The 22,693-nt window shown below is 44.0% G+C and overlaps 1 protein-coding gene across 3 annotated transcripts in view; it reads right to left on the bottom strand.

Moving 5' to 3' along the window:
- RXRA (retinoid X receptor alpha) overlaps window positions 1–22,693 on the bottom strand; it is a 149,526-nt gene that overhangs the window by 77,285 nt on the left and 49,548 nt on the right. The window contains exon 1 of one of the 3 annotated variants that reach the window (XM_042478085.1): window positions 17,223–17,241. The exons of the other annotated variants lie outside the window; for them this stretch is intronic. The gene's annotated coding sequence lies outside the window, so the exon portion shown is untranslated. Of the gene's footprint in view, window positions 1–17,222; window positions 17,242–22,693 lie in introns of those variants that run through there. 3 annotated transcript variants of the gene reach the window in all.

Genomic DNA, 22,693 nt, shown 5'->3' with positions numbered 1-22,693 from the left:
GTAACAGCTGGGTTTTATACCTTTTTAATAAAGGAGTGAAGAGACAGTGTGGTTTGAGTGCTGGACTAAGACTCTGGGAGACCAGGGTTCAAATCCTTGCTCAGCCATGGAAACCCACTGGGTGACCTTGAGCAAGTCGCACTCTCTCAGCCTCAGAGGAAGACTATGGCAATCCCCTTCTGGACAAATCTTGCCAAGAAAGCCTCATGGAAGAATCACCTTAGCTTCCACATAAATCAGAAACAACCTAAAGGTGTACCCGGAACACATGCCAGTCCCCCGCCTCAGATTTCATGACAAACACCATCATAAAACACTGTTTGATTTATCAGTTTGATAGGGATCTGCAACCACCTTTCAACATCTCAGATTATGTACTGCTTCCACATTCTGAAAAAGACTTCTAGCACACATAAACCATTGCAATGCTTGGGAGCACTGCAGAGCATTTACAAAAAGCTTAAGCACCCATCAGTCCTAACTGCTGAAAAAGACTTTGGTGCTAAAATGAAACAAGAACTTTGCTGAGGACTTCTATACCTGGCTCCATATTAACTTGCATCCAGGCTATTCCAGCAAAGGGATTTAACCAGGCTAAAATGGGTAATGAAGCACATGGTCCGATATGAGTAATCAAGAAGACAGGGTTTTGATTTTTAAACATATATTATTCTATTGTATTTGTCTAGGAAATGTTTGTTTTCATTTGCAGAATAAAGCTGTGTTGCAAATCAGTGAAAATGCTTATTCTTGGTACTATGGCTCCAGAATAAATTACAGTGAACAGTCTCAGCCGAAACAAATAGCAACAAACAACAGCACCGAAAATCCACATAAAATAACCATGCAAAACAGGGGTAATTAGTTTTTTGTAAGTATTTTTGCTTTTTAACTGGTTATTTAATTATTCTTTTATTTAAAAACTTCTTTAGAAGTTAAGCATGGTTTTCTTGTTGGCAGGGCCAGTATTGAAAGATACATAGAAGCATATATACGTCAAGTGGTCCACCTACTAGTAAGCTGTAAATTAACTATAGTGGACTACAGCTTAAAATGTCTTGCTGCTATAGCCGTTATTCTTCATTCCAATATCTGGACAGCCATATCTTGTCCAGACCAATATCTGGGCATCCACAGTTTGTACTAGTTGATGTTTCAGGACTATCTTTAAGGACAGCTCCCTACCTAGAACATTATAGAAGTCTAGTCTGGAAGCCACCAATGTATAGGATGACCAAGGCTAGGTCCTCAGAACCCTCTGTAGATATCTATGCAACTTCTCTGTCAGCTCAAGCTGCTAAAAGGCACTCCTAGCTATCATCTCCCTCTGTGCGTCATGCAATAGAATCAATTCCAAGGCTCAACGTCTGCTAAATTTGTTCCTTTAGGAGATGTAGAACCCAACCCAAACTGGTTGCACGCTACCACTTGGGTTGCTCTATTTCCTTAACACTCCAACAAAGCAGACTAAGATAAGCAAATGAAGAAGAAGTAAACTTAGAAGCCAAATGTTCTTCAACTTTGGTCTTGCAGGTGTTTTGGACTTGTACTCCCTGCAGCCCCAGTCTGTCTGGCCAATAGTTAGGGATTCTGAAAGCGGCATCCAAAATGTCTAGAGGACCAAAGTGTGAAAACTGCTACCCTAAGCCATCCGATAGTCATTAAGTAGCACAGCAAGTACCAGGTGAAACTATGTAAGTGCCAGAGAATTTCCTTAAAGTGGGAAAGTGGCCTAGAACTACAGCCCTCTCTTCTGCTTGGGCAGAATTGTTTCTGGACTCTGGAGTTTGGACAGAGCATTTTGTCCTATTTGTTGCAAGTAGATTCTACTGCGTCCATTCATGCCAAAGTACAGACTGTTCCTGGGCATGCTGCAGAGTCTGTAGGGAATCACAAGATGAGTTTTGGCTCCTATAAAGTTCGAGGTTTTTATTCTCCTGATTCCTTATTGCTATGATGTTAGAACATCACAATATGTAACCAAGGTCCAAAACACACTGCAGAAATAATCCAGTTTGAGACCACTTTGACTGCCCTGGCTCAATGCTAGAGAATACACATGTCTAGATTTTCATCTACTAAAATGTTGCTGCTGTTGACATTGTTATAGTTGTCATTGTTCTTGTGGCTGCTGTTGTTGTGCGCCTGTAGGATGTTTCTGACTTATGGGGACCCTAAGCTGATAATGGGGTTTTCTTGGCTTTCTCTGAGAAAGTGCGACTTGCCCAAGGTCTCCCAGTTGGCTTCCATGCCCAATGGTTTCCATGATCTCCAGAGTTGTAGTCCAATGCTCAAACCATTGCACCACACTGGCTCTCTCTGTTAAATACTAGAGAACATGAAAAGATGGAGAGAGAAAAAATATCTCTATGATCACTGTGATATTCTCTGAATTGTACTCCAACCCCAGGCCAATGTCGGTGCTCTCCCAAGCAAGCCTGAGGGGAAACGGAAGCTCTTGTTTTCCAACCACGGGCTCCTCACACAACTAAATCACATTTTTCAACCCCATGCAAAACCTTCCTTTGCCACAAGAAGTTACTGCTTCATGGCAGCCGCAGCCACATCCTTCCTGAAAGAGCTTCACTCTCAGCAACACGGTGACCAAAACTAGCACAGATAACACTCTCTCAGCTCGAGAGAGACCTGGAGCTTGGTGGAAGAAGAGCCTTTTCAGCTGCAGAGTCCCTGAACCTCTAAAGCTAGTCGAATGACTCACTTTCAACCTGGTTCGGCTGGATCACAGAATCATATCATAGAATCCTACAATAGAGTTGGAAGAGATCCCAAGGGTTATCCAATCTAACCCTCTGTCATGCAGGAATACACAATCAAAACACTCCTGACAGATGGCCATCCAGCCTCTGTTTAAAAACCTCCAAATGAGACTCCGCCACACTCTGAGGCAACATCTTCCACTACCAAACAGCACTTGCTATCAGGACGTTCTTCCTAATGTTTAGGAGGAATCTCTTTCCCCCTCATTTGAACCCATTGCTCCGTGTCCTAGTCTCTGAAGTCACAGAAAACAAATTCGCTCCATCTTCAATATGACAACCTTTCAGATATTTAATCATGGCGATCATGTCACCTCTTAACCTTCTCTTCTCCAGGTTAAACATACCCAACTCCCAAAGCCGCTTCACATAGGACATGGTTTCCAGATCTTTTGCCATTTTGGTAGACTTCCTTTGGTCACAAACAGCCTCCTTGCAAGTAACAGGGAACAGCCAAGACAGGCATGAGAAAGGCTTATCTATATGAGATTTCCCATGCTCTGTCTATGGATAGTCAAAACTCAGTTGAAAAGAAATCTGCTTTTATGGCCAGAAGTCCTTTCACGCTACACAGAACTATGATTAGAGCAACGATTCTCTGAAGATGCCAGCCACAGATGCTGGCGAAGCGTCAGGAAGAAACTGTTCTAGAACATGGCCACATAGCCCAAAAAACCCACAAAAAACTATGGATGCCGGCCATGAAAGCCTTCGACTTCACATTCTCAGTACTCTTTCCCTAAGTAGCAAATCCCAGCATTCCATAAGATGAAGCCATGACTATTAACAGGGAATTACACTGCTATAATGCTGCAATGTGAAATGACTTTTAAAGACCTTTTAGAGGTACAACTCATACAGCACAGGGTGCAAAATATTATTTTCTCAGATCGTATTGCTTTCCAAAGACAAAAATCCCTAGCAACGATCACGTTTTGGCCCTTATGACTGCCGAGCTCTGGGTGAAAGTGTGTGGGAAAACCTTCTTGGGGGGAGGAATTAATTTCCTGCGGTCGAGAGCCGGCCTTTCCCAGTACCCAGAATAGCTCCTTCCTCTCAATAACACTAGTAACCTCAGGATCAATTGTGCAAGACAAGGGGAGGCACCCATTATGCCGATCTGCTCAGTGTTCTCGGCCGTGAATTTCCACTTTCACAGAGGGAAAAAACTGGATTCTGTTGCTCCATGGCTGACATTGCCGTATGTAGAGAACACACATCATATGCATTGCATTGTATTGTATTTGCAATAGAAGCTTTTACAGCTCAGTTCTACCCTTTCCCAAATGGGAGGATCCAGAAGTTGGCACTTGTCGGTTTCTGCCCTAACTCTTGGCCTTGGAACATCAAATGGTCTCTTCTGTAGTTTGCCATCTACAGAACGAGTTACCAAAACATTGTATCAACACCTTCAAATGGCTTTTTTTTTCTTTTTTTGCCACTTGTGGGAGCTCCCAACAGCATCCAAAGGATGTTCAAAGGAAAAAAATACTCAGCAACATTTCTTACTGCTAGAAATCTCCAAGAAGAGTATTCTCCCATATATACCTGTCTGGTCCCTGAAAATCTCCGGAGAGGTTTTTCTCAGTTTTCATGGGTTATCTCCAGGAAAGAGTCAAGGGCACAGTTTCTTCAGTTCTGGTGGAAACTCCAGGAAAGAAGAAAGGGCTATGGGCAAATCTCCAGCACATCGTGGGGATCGAAATTTGGACCCCAGATGTCTCAAATTCCCCAGCCTGGACCTAAAGGAATCCACTGGAGAGACCTACTAAAGATTTGGAGCAGTCATCAACACACAAAATACAGCCAGGATTTTCTCTCAGGCTTGATCCAGTTGGTGACTTTCATGCCAATGAGTCCACTGAAGGTTTTAATCTGAATATAATAAAGCCAGTGTGGTGTAGTAGTTTGAGTGTTGGACTACAACCGTACAGAACAAGGTGTGATTCCCAACTCAGCCATGGAAACCCACTGGGTGATATTAAGCAAGTCAATGCTCACAGCCCCAGAAAACCCCATGATGGGGTCACCTTAGGGTTACCATAAGTTGGAAAGACAAAACATCAATAAAGGAGGTGCTGGACCAATTTGGGAAGACTGACAGACTCAGCCCCTTGGATGGCTCAGTGAAATTCATATTAAAACCCACAGTGGATTTGCAGCCACACAAACGTGGGACCCATCCGTCGCTTCTGTGTCATTCCAACAGCAGAAGTAAGATCTTGGGTTGCATCTGATGGGACTCATTCGGGCAGGTGAGTTGCCTTGCAACATGATCACCCTCGTCGGATTCCTGAGCTGTGATATCTCAAGATCTTTTACAAATAAATGCCCTTGTTCATTATCTTGGCATTAAAGTTACATGCTGGCAAAGATTGGCTACAGTGGTCTCTCTTTCTCACTCATCTCAAGTGGATGCTAGGGATTCCATTATTAATGCAATGGCAGCTGCCTTCCCTGATTCCTGCACACAGTCCTTTCTCGCTTCTGCTCCACCTCTTTTCAGGTCTCCAAATTCTACCTCTGTCCTCCTTCTCTTTCTCCCTTTTTCATGACCCTTTCATCACAACAATCTCTTTGAAAAATGATTTCCAAGCAAGAAACAGCAGATCTGTTTGTCCTCTTAATGCACGTGGAAAAAAGAATCTGCAACTATTTAAAGCAGGCCAGAGCCATATGTGAAAAACTGCTGGAATTCAGAAAGCTGCCTTCTACTATGTCAGAGCCTTGGTTCATCCAAAGGTGGACAACTGCATGGGAACATTGAGCTAAAACCACTATGTCACACTCTCTCTCCCTCCCTCTCTTAGGGTTGGAAGACTTTGGGGATCACAAGAGGACCACATGAAGATTGCAGGTTGCATCTCCCTGGACATTGTATCACTTCCACATTGCCCAGAGTACACTGGTGTGACCTACCTGAGAAGCTGCAAAAGTGTAAATTAATCTCTGTCCCTGGTATAGTTGCTTACCCTGGTCTAAATACTGATATATCTTCCCAGGGCCAGTCTGTGCCCTGGGGTTGGAGAAAGAGGCGACATTCCTCTCCAACAGGAATCTGGGCTGGAACCATGGATGAGAACCCAAAAATGGACAAGGCCTATCAATGGCTCCATGGAAGAAGGGAGAACATCCGTTGTCTGTTTGGTTGGCGTGCAACTTGTTTCCTGCCTTGGTGTACAGAAATCTGCTGGGCTGCAGAGACGGGAAAACAAACAGGACAAAAGGACTTCTGTATTTTTCTCAGCGCACCAACAAGGCACTTCATCAAGAGTCGAGGAGCCACTGAGTCATCGGCATAAAAAAACAGTTGAGTCATCATCTGTCGGACGGAAATGTCATTTTGTTTTTCTCGTTCTCTTGGTCACCCAATTGGCCTGCAATCGAAACTGCTTCTCTATCCTTCAAGTAAAGGTCCTTTTTCAGATTTTTAAGGGTCAGCTAGTCCTGGATCAGGAATGAATACACATTCAACAGAACCCTGGCCAATCCCACATCTTAGAGGCCACAAATCTCTTTCATGGCAAAAGTGCATGTTACTCAAGATATAGGGCCATGACTGAGGGTAGCATGTCCATATTGTGCTCTTTCCCCCCCCTCTTGCAATATGGGGACCTTACCAAGGACAACATGCCCATATTCCTCTCTCTCTCTCAGTATGGGGCCACCTCTGAGGGCAACAGGTCCACATTATTGATATGGGGCCACCACCAAGGAGAGCATATTCACATTACACTGGGCCCTCAACATCCACTGGGGTTAGGGGCACAGGACCCCAATGAAAGTGGAAAAACCACAAATAACAAAAGCACTAATTTTTTTGACTGAGACACCTCTCTAGAAACCCTACTTTCTCCAGATGTTGACTACAGAATTGTGCTGGAGGGCCTACAGATGTCTAAAGAAGTGTTCTCTCTAGGAACTCCAGGTCTTCCAGCACAAATTCCGGCAGACATTGACCATAGAGTCGTTTTGGAGGAACCAGAGGCCTGATTCCCACTACCTTTTTGAACCAGATCGCAGATCAATTTGAACAGGTTCAAATGACCCTGGCTCTCACTTGAATTGAATCGCTGAAGCAATTCAGAGAGGGGGCCATGCGCTAGACCCATTTAACCTGCATCTTTTTAATGCTGATTTTTTCTGCGTCTTTTTGGATAAATCGATTCCACGCAAGTATGAACCAGATGCGGATCAGAATCGATTTAAATTTGCCCTTCAACCGGCTGGAGTGGGTCCATTTTGAATTGATTCATTAATGAATGTGAACCACACGTGGGTTGTTTTACAGGGAAAAAATGTGATCGGGGCAAATGTAGTATGAACCACGCTCTGCTGCCGAATCGATCCATCAATTCGGATCGCAAACCGATATATTTGTAAGTGGGAATGTGGCCAGAGATTCCTACACAGAACATATTAATCAAATCCAGGAATAATCAAAGCTGAAAATATGAAAGGCCGATTCTATGTCCTTCCCTTTTCTCAATAAGGGGCCACAACCAAGGATTACACACCCACATTGTGCCCTTCCTCTCTCACAATATAAGACCACCACCAAGGGGAGCATGTCAACATTCAGTCCTGCTCTTGGTGAGTACAGTTATCACTGGGTAGTCCGTGTCCCTAGGGAAACTGGTGACAGTGAACAAGAACAGGGAAACACTACGTGGAAGAAAATACCCCCAGGCCTTTTTATTGCAACCTGTGAGTCCTCCTTCATTGCTCCCCCATCATCCCATTTTTGGGTGGGTCGAAAGCAAAATTTTCCACTCCTGGATGTCTCTAGAAGAGACCCCTCGATGGGGGGGGGGAGCAGAACCGAAATAAAAAGGAGTGGTAAACCAGGGGAGGCAGTAGGAAAAGAGCAAATCCACATCCCAAATGAATTGACTCAGTAAAAGAAACTAAGGCTCTGAGTTTGCAAGGCCTGAGTAGAGCTGTTGATAACAGGGTGACTAGGATGTCTCTGATTCATTGGGTCACCATAAGCCAAAGTTGACTTGGCAGCCATTAATGACAACAGATAGCTTATTGCATCGAGATGTGCATACTAGTTCAGAGCATCCACAGCTATGCGCATCTGCGGAATTCAAACCAACACAATTAGCTGGACTCCTTTATGCCGCCTGCCAAAAACCATTTCCAACAGGGTGGGGGAGAAGTGGTGTTGACATGTGCAAGTTGGGAAATAGATGTGCACTTCCACCAGCGTTCACTCCTCAGCTTCTAATTTCAACACCACTTCCATCCTGAACACCTGGGTGGTGATCCCTTTTGTCCTTCATTCTATGCACCACAACCTAGTTGCCATAGCAGAAGCACACAACCTGAATTTCCAAGAGCTGGGACACTTTCTCCTCCAAATTATAACATTCTCCCCTTCTTACCTTCCCCCCAAACAAACATTTATTTTTACAAAGTACTAGTTCAGTTTTATTTATACACTAAGCACAGTGTGCAAGAATACGTCCTGTCCTCCCCGACAACTGAGACACTGTGTTTAATGACTAGAAGAGGTCTTCCCCAAATGGAGACTCACACAGAGAATCAACAGGCAACATCCTCGTCACATATTATACTGGTTAACACCCCCAGTCTCACAAGGCCTATCTTAGCCAGTTTATATTTCCTTTCTGGTTTCCATAGCTGGCACACACCACAAAATTCCAAAGCTTTGGCCACCATTTCTATGGTCATCTACCCACTGTATCCTTAACTAATATCTTCTCTCTGGCCTTGGTCCCTCAACGAATATTGTTAAAACTGAACTTGCCACCTCATCACACGTTTTGCATTTCTAAGGATAGTCATACATAATTTCTAAGGATAGTCATACATAATTATACAGGTCCATCTTGGGCACCAGTTCGCTCCATGCATCTGAGGAACTACAACAGGTCTATGAAAGCTTATATTACAACTTCTGCATAGTTAGTCTTAAATTTGGTACAAGATGCCTTTGCATACTGATATTTCAGACTAACACAGTTATGTCTCCGAATTTTTTCCTTCAGCCGTTTCACATCAATTTTTTTTCCAGTTACAAAAACTCCTCTGGGCAATTATTTGGTGCCTTGGGAAAATATAACAGCTTCTGCTGGCTGGGTGACTTTGGGTAAGTCACACTCTTTGCTCCAGAAAACCCCATGATTGTTTATGGCCTTAGGGTTGCCATAAACTCGGAAAGGACTTGAAGGCACACAACAACAACAACAACAACAACAACAACAATCACCAGTCTGGTATGTACAGTTCACCCTCCATATCCATGGATTTGGCATCCATGGATTCCACCACCATCCAAGTACTGAAAATGTTTTTAATAAACGTTCCAAAAACAAATCTTGATTTTGCCATTTTTATATAAGAGGCACCATTTTCTATCTCAGAAGTAGCCAATGACAGGTAAGGGGTTATGGGAAACTACCCTTGAGTCAACCTTGCCACATGGCAACACTATGGTTGAGATGCCGTGGATGAAAGGGGGGTATTAAAAAGAGCTGGTATTTAAAAATGAATGCCACTGTTTATGCATTTTCCTTTATTAATTCTTAAGTCTCCATCCCCAATAGGAAACCTAACAAACTAATGGAAAAGTCATGAGCAGTGCAGCAAGTAAAAGAATGACATTCCAGGAAGTAGTGTGAACAATCTACTTTATGAACATTGTAATGAGTTAATAGGAACTAATTCCTTTAAAAATTAACTTCCCAGGGTCTACGTTGCCACTGCTGGAACCTGGTGCCTTTGGCTAGACCACCAGGAGGGCTATCAAGTCAACCTTTCCAGCATAACTAATGAAACCAAACATACCATTCACGGAAAGGCATCTCCTGTCGCAATGGGTAAAAGAAACTCCTTTCCCCCAAGCACAGCCAATAATCTCTCAGGCAGGTTTTATTTTCCTGACATTGCGATCCGCAACTCCTTCTACCTGAGGTATCGAGTTCAAGCCAACGTTGCCCTCTCTCCTCCTGTCTCTCTCTCTCTCAATTTCTCTCTCACATATATCATATGGAGAGAGCCTTACATTTTCTGACCAAGTGCCAGGCAACACACCACAGCATGCTGCCAAAACACAGCATTGTAAAGAAAGGATGGGTATTATTATTATTATTATTATTATTATTATTATTATTATTATTATTTCTTACCCACCTCTCCCCACAAATTGAGGTGGGGAACAACCAATGGGCAAACAACCTCAGTTAAAAAGACACCAGTTAAAACACCTATCAGTTTAAAAGAGGAAATAGGATGTACTGTACACATATCCAAATAAAATCCACATTTAAAATTGCAGAAGAGGCACAGGCCATTCCTTTCACTTTCCAGAAGCTCAAACCACAACATACAGTTTTTACAAGCTGTTGTTCATCTTTGTGGCATCTTGAAAGTTTTTTCTATGGCTCCTTTGGGCAAATTTCTAAGTGATTTTCTCCCCCAAAGAGGAGGATCGGGGAAATTCTGGGGTCTCTTGGGGTAGGTCTTAGGGCAGTCTTGCCTCCCAGCAACCCAGAATAGTCTGACTCCAAAGATGCTCCAAATTCCCCCACTATCTGGAGTAACAATGGGCAGCTGTTTACACAGCATCCTGGTGTGCTGCCCTCCACCACTGTGAGTCACTCCAGATGAAGTCAGAAATGAGGTGCCCAGAATCGATCTATGGCTGGGCACCTTGTTGTCATCTCAGCGGGAACAACCTGCGGCAACAGTGGTGGCATCAGGCAGCACAGCAGGATGCTGAGTAAACAGCCACCCAGCATTGCTCCACAGCACTCTGGATTTTCTGGGAAGATCTGGAGCAAACAGTGATTTATTTTGATTCCATTTAATGCAAGGAAGGCTCAGATTTTGCAGCAAAACTACAATCCCCATGTAAAGACAGTCTGCAGTTGAACTGAGGTTTTGGCCTTGTGCTATTTGAAGAGACTGTGGCAAAGGTGGGGGGAAACCAGTTTTAATGGCCCATAAGGACACACCCTTGGTGACTACACAGAACAAAGTCTCGGGGCCATGTGGAACCATAGACCACACTTTCCTCATCCCTCTTCTGAGTAAGGAACAGTCCTTTTGTTTCAGTGCCATACAAAAAGTTGGATTCTGAGGAAGTAGATTGACGGCTATGAAAGCTCATGCTGCCAACGTCTTTCTTTCAGTTAGTCTCAAAGGTGCTACAAGATCTCTCTACATACCGACTCTACAGACTAACATGGCTATATCTTTGAATCATTCCATTTAAGGGTGGGGAGGGCTGAATAGAAGAGCCAGCATGGCACAGTGGTTTGAGTGTTAGACTATAACTCTGAAGACCAGGGTTCGATTCCTGCTCTGCCATGAAACCACTTGCTGAAGATCACCGAATGGGTTTCCATGGCTGAGCAGAGATTCAAATCCTGGTCTCCATAGTCCAACACTTGAACCACTGCACCATATGGTTTTTTTCTTTACAAAGAAAAAGAAAGCTAGAGATAATGTTCTACAATATCTCAGAAAAAGGCAACCTCCCTCCCATGAACACACAGAGAGAGAACCGGGGAAAGAAGAATCCAAAACATGCAATGAAATGCAGCACGGCCTAGGAAAACTGCTATGTTTTCTCCCCAGCCAGCAAGCAAGGAAATTCCATATTGTGGGAAATCCTGCAATGTAGGGTTGATGTGACCTTTGGACTTCCTCTGCTTGTCCAGAGAGGAAACAAGCTCCAGAGAATGACTGGGCTCTGGTCTCTCCCAAGACAGGACAGATTGTCCTGGTCCAAGAGAGAAGAGAATGGATTTATCTCTTGCAGTTACAAACATAAATTGAAAGGCATGATTGCCCCCCTGAAGCCCCCTTCCCAAGGCAGCCAGAATAGATGAAAACCCTAAGTATAAAATAACTGACTCCAACAGCCATAAGCTTCAAGAGACTGTGATCCCCAGAAACCTCTGCAACCTGTGCCAAATCAAAAGGGTGCACCTACAATGTAGATATAATGCAGTTGGATGCTATGGAGTTATGGGATTTGTAGTGTGTTGTGGCACCAGAGCTCTCTGACCGAGAAAGCTAAATAGCTCACAAAACTAAAAACCCAAGAATTCCATAGTATTGAGCCATGGTTGTTAAAGTGGCGTCGAACTGCATTAATTCTGCAGTGTGAGTGCATCCATACTCTCTCAGTCTTAAAGGAAAGCGAAGGCAAGCCCTCCTCTGAAGAAATTTGCACAAGGCAACTGTAGGCTAGGGTCACCGGTTTGAGCGTTGGACTACAACTCCAGAGACCAGGGTTCAATTTCCAGCTTGGCCATGAAACCCATTGGTGACCTTGGGCCAGTCACATTCTCTCAGCCTCAGAGGATGGCAATGGCAAATCCACTCCGAACAAATCTTGCCAAGAAAACCCTATGATCAAAGCTTTACGGTCACCATAAGTGAAAAATTGCTTGGAGCACACAACAGCAAAAGTCAGAACCAAGTGAAAAAGGAGCTCCACTGCGGCATGGTGCTTTGAATGTTGAACTAGAACCCAAGTTTGAGTCCTGCTCAGCCAAAAAAACTCACCAGGTGACTGTGAGCAAGTCACACTCTCTCAGCCTCAGAAAAAGGCAAGAGCAAGCCTCCTCTGAGGAAATCTGGCCAAGAAAACTCGATGGTTAGGCTTACTATAATTTGGCGTCGACTTGAAGGCGCATAATAACAACAACGAGGACATTTAATCAATCCAGTTTCTGAAGGAGTGAGCTGCCACACACCCACATAACAATATATCTTGACAAGAAAGCATATGAAAAAGGTGGGTCTCCCCCCCCCCCATGCTCTACATCTCCCTATAGGGCCGAGAGGGAATGCACGCCCGGGCTAATGGCCGACACCCAGAAGTAACATTTTCCAGATGTGAGCCATAGGAAGACAGAAGCAGAGCTGTTCGCTTGGAGGAAGCTGGAAATGGTTTTGAGATAAATGTGAAATTCCTGAATTAAAGCCAACTGCTGCTCGCTTGGGTTGGAAAGGCACACATCACACACACACACACAGAGAGAAAGCAAGTGAGAAACAGTCCAAGTTAATACAAGCCAATGCTTTGGTTCATTATTTGGAATCTCTATCCAAAGGTGGCCATCATCCCACATGGTAACATACAGTCAATGGTCAGAATTGTGTTGGTGTCTCTGTTGTTGCTAACCGCCCTTGAGTTAATCTCGATTTATGGTGTCCTATGCAGGTATAAATGGTCCCCGTGGAAGAAATTTTACAGCTTTCCCCAACATGGAATGGCTATTTTCCAATCGATGATTGCAGAAGCGGAGCTAGCCCAGCCTTGAATCCCATTTTGAGAGAACGGCGGGACATTAATTAATTAATTAATTAAAATATCCATTACTGTGCTTGGAATTGCATAAGCATCCGGTTGCACATTTGGTTGCACATTTAGTATGTTGGTTTAGGCTTCCATGCAAAGGTTACATGGCACAACTAATGCATAACTCCACACATGGGATCTTGGTTGTTATTTCATAAAAATTACTGGAGAGAAGATTGCTAAAATATGGTCAAGCGTACCAATTGTTATCGTTGTTGTTAATATTGTGTGCTAACCATGGCAACAATGCAGAGTTAGGGCTGGCAGGACATGTCCATGAGTCAAATACCAAACAGTTTCATGCAGGCCAAAAATACCCTGAGAGGAACTCTGGGAACTGTAGTTCTGGCCAGGGAGTCTCCTATGGAAGTGATAAATAGCAAGAGGCACCTCTCGGCACAGTAAGGACATGTGGCATCCATGTGCAACACTCAAAGCCACAGTGGCATCCCCATTTATCAGTGCAAGCTGCCACCTGGGCTTGTGCACCCTCCCATCAACCTTTGCACCTGTCCTAATGGTGCCGTTGAATCCCCTGTTCCTCCTGTCAAACCAAAGCTGAAGCAAGGCATCATGGGGGGAAAGCAATTCATCACCATTAGGAAGTGTTGTCCTGTCTCCTGTTGCTGGCTTTTGATCATCCGGCTCCAACAGGAGAGCGCAACTTGAAATAACTTCCTCTATTGCACACTGGTTCTCTCCACTCCGTCCATCGGCTTTATGTTTGCTCAGCTGATCCTAATGCATTCCCTGTAAAGTCCGTGTTTAATAGACTTGCAAGAGAATACAAGGATATTTAGAGAAAGAGGAGGGGAAGCTAAAGCCGGGAGATGAATTGGAAAAAGGGAACAGCTTCAAATAGGAGAGCTGTTCAAAAACTTGAACCGTGAAAAGGCTGCAAAAAGATTTCCGCCAAAATTCCACATGCTCCATCATTCATGGAGGAAAACCAAGACAGATGTGGCCATGCAACACTGGAACACAGTCAAGATGGGGAAAAAGATATTGAGGAGAATGCATAAGCTAAGAGAGGATGCAGCAGTTGGCTTTTGCCTGAGTCTACTGGGAAGTGTACAATCCTTCCCCCTCCGCTTCTCCTGCTGAGTTGAGTGCAAACTATTTTTGCATTTTGAATTCAGTTTTTAGCAAATGAAATAAGCTGGGGACAAAAGGGTAAAGTGCGAGGAGGAGAGAGAAACTGGAACATTTGAAAAACAACTGAGATTGACAGAAGATTAATGGGGACTGTCCCTGACAGATTGGGACAGTTGGAGGGTATGAGATCCAAGTGTACATTTCCACTTGATGTTGCTGTGTCAACCAGAATCAATTATTGCCTAAGGTTACCCAGGGTTTCTATGGCTGAACAGGGATTTGAACCCTGCTCTCCAGAGTCCTAGTCCAATGCTAAAACCACTACACCACACTGGCCTCCAGTTTAGTTATGCAGTGGGTCCTTGGTATCCACTGTGGTTTGGTTCCAGGTCACCCCATCGATACCAAAATCTGTGGATGTTCAGGTCTCATTAAATACAATGGATAATAAAATGGTATGCCTTATATAAAATGGGCAAAACCAAGGTTTGCTTTTGGGAATTTATATATTTTTAAAATATTTTCAAGCCATGGATGCTTGAATCCATGGGGGGAAAATTGGACACAGAGGGCCAATCATAACTCCTTACACAAGTCCCTAAACATGCAAGACTTCTCCACCACTCCGAAGAAACACAAAACAGGAGCAGTCTCCCCAGTTCAGTATCAAGTTCTCCCTTCCTCCTCACCCCTTTCGAGTGCATGGAAGGTGATCCCAGATCAGAGTTAAAAGACAGTTCACTCACATGCCCTGGGCGAAGAAAGCAAAAGAGGTCCTAACTCAGTTTAACAAGCACACCAGTTGGAAAGCACAGGAGCCTGGCAAGGAAGGTCACAGAGTTTAGCAAAGGCTAGACTGACGTTATTAGCCTTTAACCTGTCTGGTGATGGGATGGCCCAAGGGGAACTCAGAGACGGGCATGAGCAACAGTAACCAAGATCCTTCTGATGGATCCGTCAGGCTCAATCTCATCTGGAAGAAAGGCTCAAAGGTGTTCCCTTCCCAGGGCTGTCTGTTCCTTCGGTGGAACAGCCCTCATCCCGATTCCCACAGGGCAAGGAGGCGAACGGCGAAACCCACAATTTGGACAGGGAGTCGTTTCAATAAACTCCGAAGGTTGAAAAGGGCAAAGGGCTGAGAATACCACAGATCACCTGTAAAGGAGGAGACTGCCACCGCAAAGAAAGTAAGAAAGATGAGAGAGAAAAATAAAGAGCCAGACTTCTTTAAAAAATATCTCCAGTTGATCAGGGTGACCAGATGTCCTCCTTTTCCAGGACATGCCTTACGTTTAAGCCTTCTGTCCAGGAGGAATTAAAAAATGTCCGACATTTTGAGCATGACTACGAAACATGAATTTATATTTAGATTAGGGTTTTTTTAGCTTTTATTTTCTAATTTTGTGGTGTCTTGTCTTTCTTTGCGGTTGGGGCATCTGCTCACCCTGGCCATGATGGACAAAAATCTGAATTTCTTTTTCTACAGAAACAAAAAGAAAGAAAGAAAGAAAGAAGAAAGAAAGAAAGAAAGAAAGAAAGAAAGAAAGAAAGAAAGAAAAGGCCTTGAGTTTCAACTTCTCTTGTAAAGCAAATGAGCAGATGTATGGAGATCTAAAAGCAAGGCATCACCAGATAGGAGAGAACGCCTTTTTTTCCAGTCGTTACCACTTTTTGGGGTCAAAGTCCTGAGAAACGCAGCCAACTATCTCACAACACAAACATAATCAAGGAACGAAAATGCAAACCCAAACCCACATTCCAAGGAAATCAAAATGCAGTTAAGAAGATAGCCGTTTCAGTTTTCTAGAAAGAAGGCTGTTTTTTCTTGGAAAGAAGGAAAAGCAAACGTCTTTTCAGCTTCATGCCACTGTTTGTTGGGGCAGTATGACCATAGGAGGGTGAACTCAAGGGCCTGTAGAAACAAAAAGGTTTCAAGATTGCAAAGAGGGTGTTGGGCTAACATCTCCGGGAAGGGAGTTCCACAGCCTAGGGGCAACCACTGAGAAGGTCCTGCAATTTTGGTTCGCACCAACATACCTGGGGAGTGGAGAGACAGAGGTAAGAGCCTTCCTAGGAGATCACAAAACAAGGGCAAGTTTGCACATCCTGGACCTTGAATCATAGAATTGGAAGAGACCCCAAGCATCATCCAGTCCAACCTCCTGCCATGCAGGAACACAGAATCAAAGCATCCCCTGACAGATGGCCCTCCAGCCTCTGTTTAAAAGCCTCCAAAGAAGAAGACTCTATCACTCACCAAGGTAGCATTTCCCACCTTTCGAATAGCTCTTACTGTCAAGAGGTTCTTCCTAATGTTGAGGTGGAATCTCACTTTACATGACCTGAGTCAAATAAAGCTTCGTCAGGCATCACCAACACTATAAATTGTGTCCAGAGCTAGTCGCTGCTGCTGCCATTGCTGTTTAACCAGCCTTGAGCTCAAAGCAGCTCACAAAGTTTAAAGTTTTAAAGATTTTTTTTAAAAAAAAGGATAAAAATATGATGCCATGCAATATTTCAAAATATAATTAAACTTACTAACAACACAACTGAAAGCAGTTAAAAGCGCGACCATTAAAAAGGAGCGGGACCGATAAACATTGCAGCACATTCTCTTTCTGAGGCTGCATCTGCACTGCAGAATTAATGCAGCTGGACACTGCTTTAATGCCATGGCTCCATGTCATGAAATTATGGGATCTGTGAGATATTTAGCCTTTTGGGAAGATATTTAGCCTTCTTTATCAGATAGCACTGGTGCCACGATAAACTAGAAATCTCAAAATTTGTTAAGCTGGAGCCAGGACGGTTCAGATGGTGTCAAACTGGATTCATTCTGCAGTGTGGCAACAGCCTGTTCAGTCCTGTTGAGACAAAAAAAAGGGGGGGGGTTCAACTGCATATGGATAGTAGGGAGGAAGCCAGACTAACTTTCTGGGAAGGGAGTTCAAAAGCCTGGGAGCAGCCACCAAGAAGGCCCTCTCCCATGTTCTCACCAGATCTACCTGTGAAGGTGATGGGACAGAGAGAAGGCTCTCCCCAGAAGCTTTCACAGCCAACCAAACTTCACATCACCCTTTCCAAAATATACTTCCAAATGCATGTGCACAATCTTTTCCCTGTCCTCCCACAGCAATGCAGCTGAGGCAAGCCCAGACTCGCCGACGTGGGCAGAACCCCGACTTCCAGAGGCTTTTGGATTTTGCAAAGACAAAGTAAGACAGAAAGAAGGAGAAGGGAGGGAAAGGCCAGGGGAAGCTCGAAGGCCTGACTGTTCCCAATTGTTGCAGAGTCTCCTCTCGCTGCCGCTTGGAAGACGGCAGGCCTGACGTTGTCTTGCCGAAGCAAAGCTAATCCTAATGGGCATGAAGGTCAACGGAGAAGCAAGACTGAAGCATCGACTAAGCCCAGCCACCTTCTTCGCAGACCCAGAGGGAAGGGGGGGGGACGTATTTGCTCCGTGAATACACAGATCCACATCTGCGTGTGCACAAATATACACACAGTCCTTCTTCCTTGAAGAGAATCAAAGAGGCAGCTTTATAAAAAAAAAACAACAAGATTCCACCACGGCAGAATTGAAGGGTTTTATTTAATTTTTTTATTTTAAAAAATGCATAAACAAAGCAAAAATCATCCATTTGTGGAGGATGCAGCCATGTTGAAACAACATCCTACATATTGTTTGTTCCCATGGTTACACTTCCTTCATATCCCCTATTATACCAATGCTTTTAAAAACAGGTATGGGAGGAAAAGATGGAATGAAATTGGCTACCCAGCACACAGATCTTTGGGGTGTCCTTCTTATTTGTGTGAAGAACCCTTTTCCAGTAACTAGAAGAAAAGTGAGGAACACATGATGCTTTGGATAGTGTTGGGCTATAACGCCCATCAACCCCAGCCAATGGTCAGGGATGCTGGGTGCTGCAGTGCAATGACATCTGGAGGACTGCACTTTCCCCACTTTGTGACAATAACCAATGGTTGTATTTATTTCAAGTCCTATGGCATGGCATAGTGGTTTGAGTGTTGGACTATGACTTTGGAGACGAGGGTTCGATTCTCAGCTCAGCCATGAAACCCAAGGGCCTCAAGGGAAGGTAATGGAAAACCTCCTCTGAACAAATCTTGCCAAGAAAAACCCATGACAGGGTTGCCATAAATCGAGAATGACTTGAAGGCACACTACAACGATGATGACAAGCTATCCTCAAAGAAAGCCTTCAAGACAAGTAGAAGCGAGGAAGTTCCAGCTAAAGTGATTTTCCCCCTAATGCACATTCCAAAGTCCCTACAAATGGATGAAGTATCCAAAGAATTTCCAAAGAAGCAAAAGACAACAAGTCCAAGCAACTTAATCTTCTATTGCCTTAAAAATAAAACAAGTTACTGTGGGGAAGAAAAAGTTGGATGTGATCTGCTACCATTATCATTGACTCTATGCACTCAGACTTAAGGAAGAAGGCAGATGAGATGGAAGAACTAACCATGAGCCAAATCATTTGTTCTAACCGGAGTTTGAAAAAGCTTGGTGGAGAGCACCATATAGTTGGTTCAGCTCGATTGTTGTTGTGTGCCTTCAAGTCATTCCTGACGTATGATGACCTGAAGGTGAAGCTGACACTGTTCCAGGAGTGTTTGCCTTAGCCTTGCTTGGAAGCTGAATAAGAGCGCTGGTGGCGCAATGGTTAAATGCCAGTACTGCAGCCACTCACTCACAAACCACAAGGTTGTGAGTTCAATCCCAGGGTCAACTCAGCCTAGCATCCTTCTAAGGTCACTAAAATGAGCACCCAGTTCGATGGGGTCAGTTTGCTTACACAATGTAAACCACTTAGAGACTGCTCAGTGTGGTATGAAGTGGTATATATATGAATCTGCTATTGCTATTGCTATTGCTGAGAGAGTATGAGTTACTATAAAGATGCACTATTGTTGTTGCTGAGTGCCGTCATGCAATCAGTCCTGAAGTAACTCAGTTGAAAGTATTGAAAACTACATCAGGATGAGTCCTTCCTTACGGCTTCTTTGGAACAACAAAACAAAGGGGTAGCAGACTCTCCTTCATTGCAGGTTTCAAAGTATGGTGGATTTTCACATCTCAGTGGTATCATAGTGATAGAATCCTTCTCTGTTTTCTGTACAAAAATGTACCGGCAAAAACCCACATTTTTACAGCAATGAATTTTTCACAAAATGAGCCTCAGATTGTGAAAAGTTGCATGGAAATGCTCAAACTCTCTCACATCAAGCAGAAAACTTCAGAAGTGATTCCTTCTTGCATGTAAGAACACAAGAAGCAAAGAGGACCACCTTCCATCCAGACAACCATGATGATGGTTCTCAGAGCCCTGAGCATTGGTAAAAAACCAACACTGGCTGCATCTGTGCTTCAGAATTAATGTAGTTTGACACCTCTTTACCTGCCATGGCTCAATGCTATGGATTTCTAGGATTTGTGGTTTTATGAGTGCTCTGGTGCCACAACAAACTAAAATCCCATAGATTTCATAGACGGAGCCGCAAAAGTTAAAGTGAAACTGCATTATAACTGCAGTGCAGGTGCAGATATTGTAGGTGTCATGACAGCTGCACTTTCATTTTGGCAGTTCTCTATAGAACCAACACAGACACACATACTACTTTGATCCCAGCTGTGGGATGCTCCTCTGATCTCAAAAACCTTCCCTGCCACCCCAAAGACAAACCAGGACTAAATTTTTACAATGTGGAAAAGACAATCTTTTATCTTGGAAAAGGCTGGTTCTCCTCCACCAACGCACCCAACCCATGCTGTGATTTGTGGTTTTAATATTCCCCGGTAAAATTGTGAGCAGCCATGGGGGTGACAGAGGCCAGGAAGCATTGCTTCTCGAAGGACCCCATGCTGGGCTAAAAGGTAGCCAAAGGCAATGCAATATGGCTGATGGATCGGAGGGTTGGAAGAAAATGGAAAGCACAGAAATGAAAAAAAAGAAGACCATTATCCATCTCTGGGCCGACCAAATAAAAACCAGTAAATAAATGATGCACTTGTTTTCCAGACTACAGTAAACTTGAACCTAATAACCAGCGCATCAGTGGCTATGGGTACCTTCTTTGACCAATATAAGCTTTTGACTGTATGGCAGAGACCAAGTTGGCCCCTTATATCCATGGATACTTTATCCATGGATTTAACCCTCCATGGCTTTAAATTGTTCAAAAAAGATATACACTCCAGAAAGCAAACCTTGATTTTGCCATTTTGTACAAGGGAGATCATTTCACTATATCATTGTCTGTAATGGGACTTGAGCAACCACGAATTTTGATATCGGTGGAGGGTCCTGGAACCAAACCCCAGCAGATACCAAAAAACAATAACAATAGTTGCAGAACAGATGTGTATTTGTACATAGCTATGAGTCAGAACTGGGGAGGTTCCCTGTCTAAGTCTTTGTGAGTATTGTTTTGGAGGAAGCTGCCCGATATTCTCTCACCAGCAGACAATGCTAAAATAACCACAACACAAAAGCAAATGGAGACTTTAGTTCATCCAGATTTGAATCCAGTGCTGCAGGCTGCATCGGCACTGCAGAAATAATGTAATTTTGCACTGCTTCAATTGTCATTGATCTGTCCTATGGAAACTCTGGTCCTCCAGATGTTTTGGACTCCTGCTCCCAGGATTCCTGTTGGCTGGGGCTTCTGGAACTTGGAGTTTAAAACGCCTGGAGGACCAAAGTTTGGTAATCACTGCACAAGAGCTAACAAAAAAGGTTAGAACAAACCTCTTTCCAGAATGTGAATGCAGAGCAGAGCAACATGTGAGCCCTGGCACAACAATGACTAAGAGGGGAGGAGAAAAGTAACTAATGAAAGACACACAGAGTTTTTGCAAGCTGTGGCAACAAATCAACCAAGCCTTGGAAATTATAGCAAACGACTGCTTTCCTTAGTGTCGCGAAAAGTCGGAAACAACGTGAGGGCAAAACAACACACGGCACAACACCGCTCTAGCAGCAGAGCAGTTAAATTTGTGCACGTTCTCTTCCTCTAGTCCAGACTTGAGGCCAAACTGGAGAGTTTGCACCCTCGTCTCTTCCCTGGAGGTGGCCCAGAAAAAATGGAGAGAGATCTGTCGGTACTAGGCAGTGCTCATGAATAAGCCAAAAAACCTCTCTGCAAATCTGGTTTATCTGTATGTATGAATGTGGCCAATGTGGCATTGGGTGTATAATCCCACTTCCTGCAGTTGTCATTATTTCAAAGCAAGTTTCTAGTCCCTGTGGCTGCAGAGAGACACCCAGGCATGGAGACGACCAGCAGCTGCCGAAACCTCAGATGCCAGAAAGGCAGCTAAGCGAGAAGCCATTTCCTCCTTCTTAGGAAGCAAATCCCTGAATCACTGAACGCAGGTACCTGTTGCTATTCCGCCCCCGCATTGAAAAAAGGCCTACGATGCAGATACACTTTAAATGTCTCAATTATCCTTGCACAGGGATCTCTGGGGGCTTTCTGAGGTGCCTAAGCTGCTTAAACGACAGGAATAGCTGTGAGAACTTGGCGGCCGACAACGTGGCCATCCCAGGCTCAGCCCCAACCCTCCGGCAAAAGCATGCATTCATTCGCAGCTGGAAAAAACATGAATTATGTTAGAAAAGAAGATCTGCTAATCAACCACAGTCCTGCCATTGAAAGTGATGAGTGTGTGTGTTGTGTGCCTTCAAGTCATTTCCGACTTATGGCAACCCCAAGGCAATCCCAAGGGTTTTCTTGGCAAGATTTGTTCAGCAGAGGTTTGCAATTCTCTTCCCTTGAGGCTGAGAGCATGCAACTTGCCCAAGATCACCCCATAGTGAGTTTCATGGCCAAGTGGGAAACACAAGCATGAATTTAGGCAGCCTGACTAATGTGTGATTCCTCTCACCTCCCTTCTTTCAGAAATAGCATTATAGGGTTTATTCTGTTTTAGGATGGAGACAACCTGGATCTCGAATGAAGTATCTTTTTGTATTGCTAATGGTATTTAAATTTTTATTTCTTGGTCTTTAAGATGCTTTGTCTCCCACAAGCCACATGGTCAGAAGTATAAGTGGCCTCCACCTGCATGGATACCCCTATGAGTCTTGAAATAAAGGACAACCTTATAATAAGGGACATCTGCCAATCCTATAAAGGGACGGACTTTCCAAAACTCTCTTATCATAAGGAGCACAAACCAGCCCTATATGGAAGAAGCTTTCCAACTCTCTAAACTTTGAGCCAGTAAGGCACAGTGGTTTGTGCATTGGACGATAACTCTGGAAACCAGGGTTCAATTCCCAGCTGGGCGATGAAACCTACTTGGGCAAGTAACACACTCTCAGCCTCAGGGGATAGGAATGGAAAACCTCCTCTGAATAAATCTTGCCAAGAAAACCCCATGATAGGTTCACCTTAGGGTTGCCATTAAATCAGTAATGAAGCCACACAACAACAAAATAAGGGG

The sequence above is a fragment of the Sceloporus undulatus genome, chromosome 7 (assembly GCF_019175285.1).
Source record: "Sceloporus undulatus isolate JIND9_A2432 ecotype Alabama chromosome 7, SceUnd_v1.1, whole genome shotgun sequence".
NCBI lineage: Eukaryota > Metazoa > Chordata > Lepidosauria > Squamata > Phrynosomatidae > Sceloporus > Sceloporus undulatus.
This window is presented reverse-complemented; position numbering and strand designations above follow the sequence as displayed.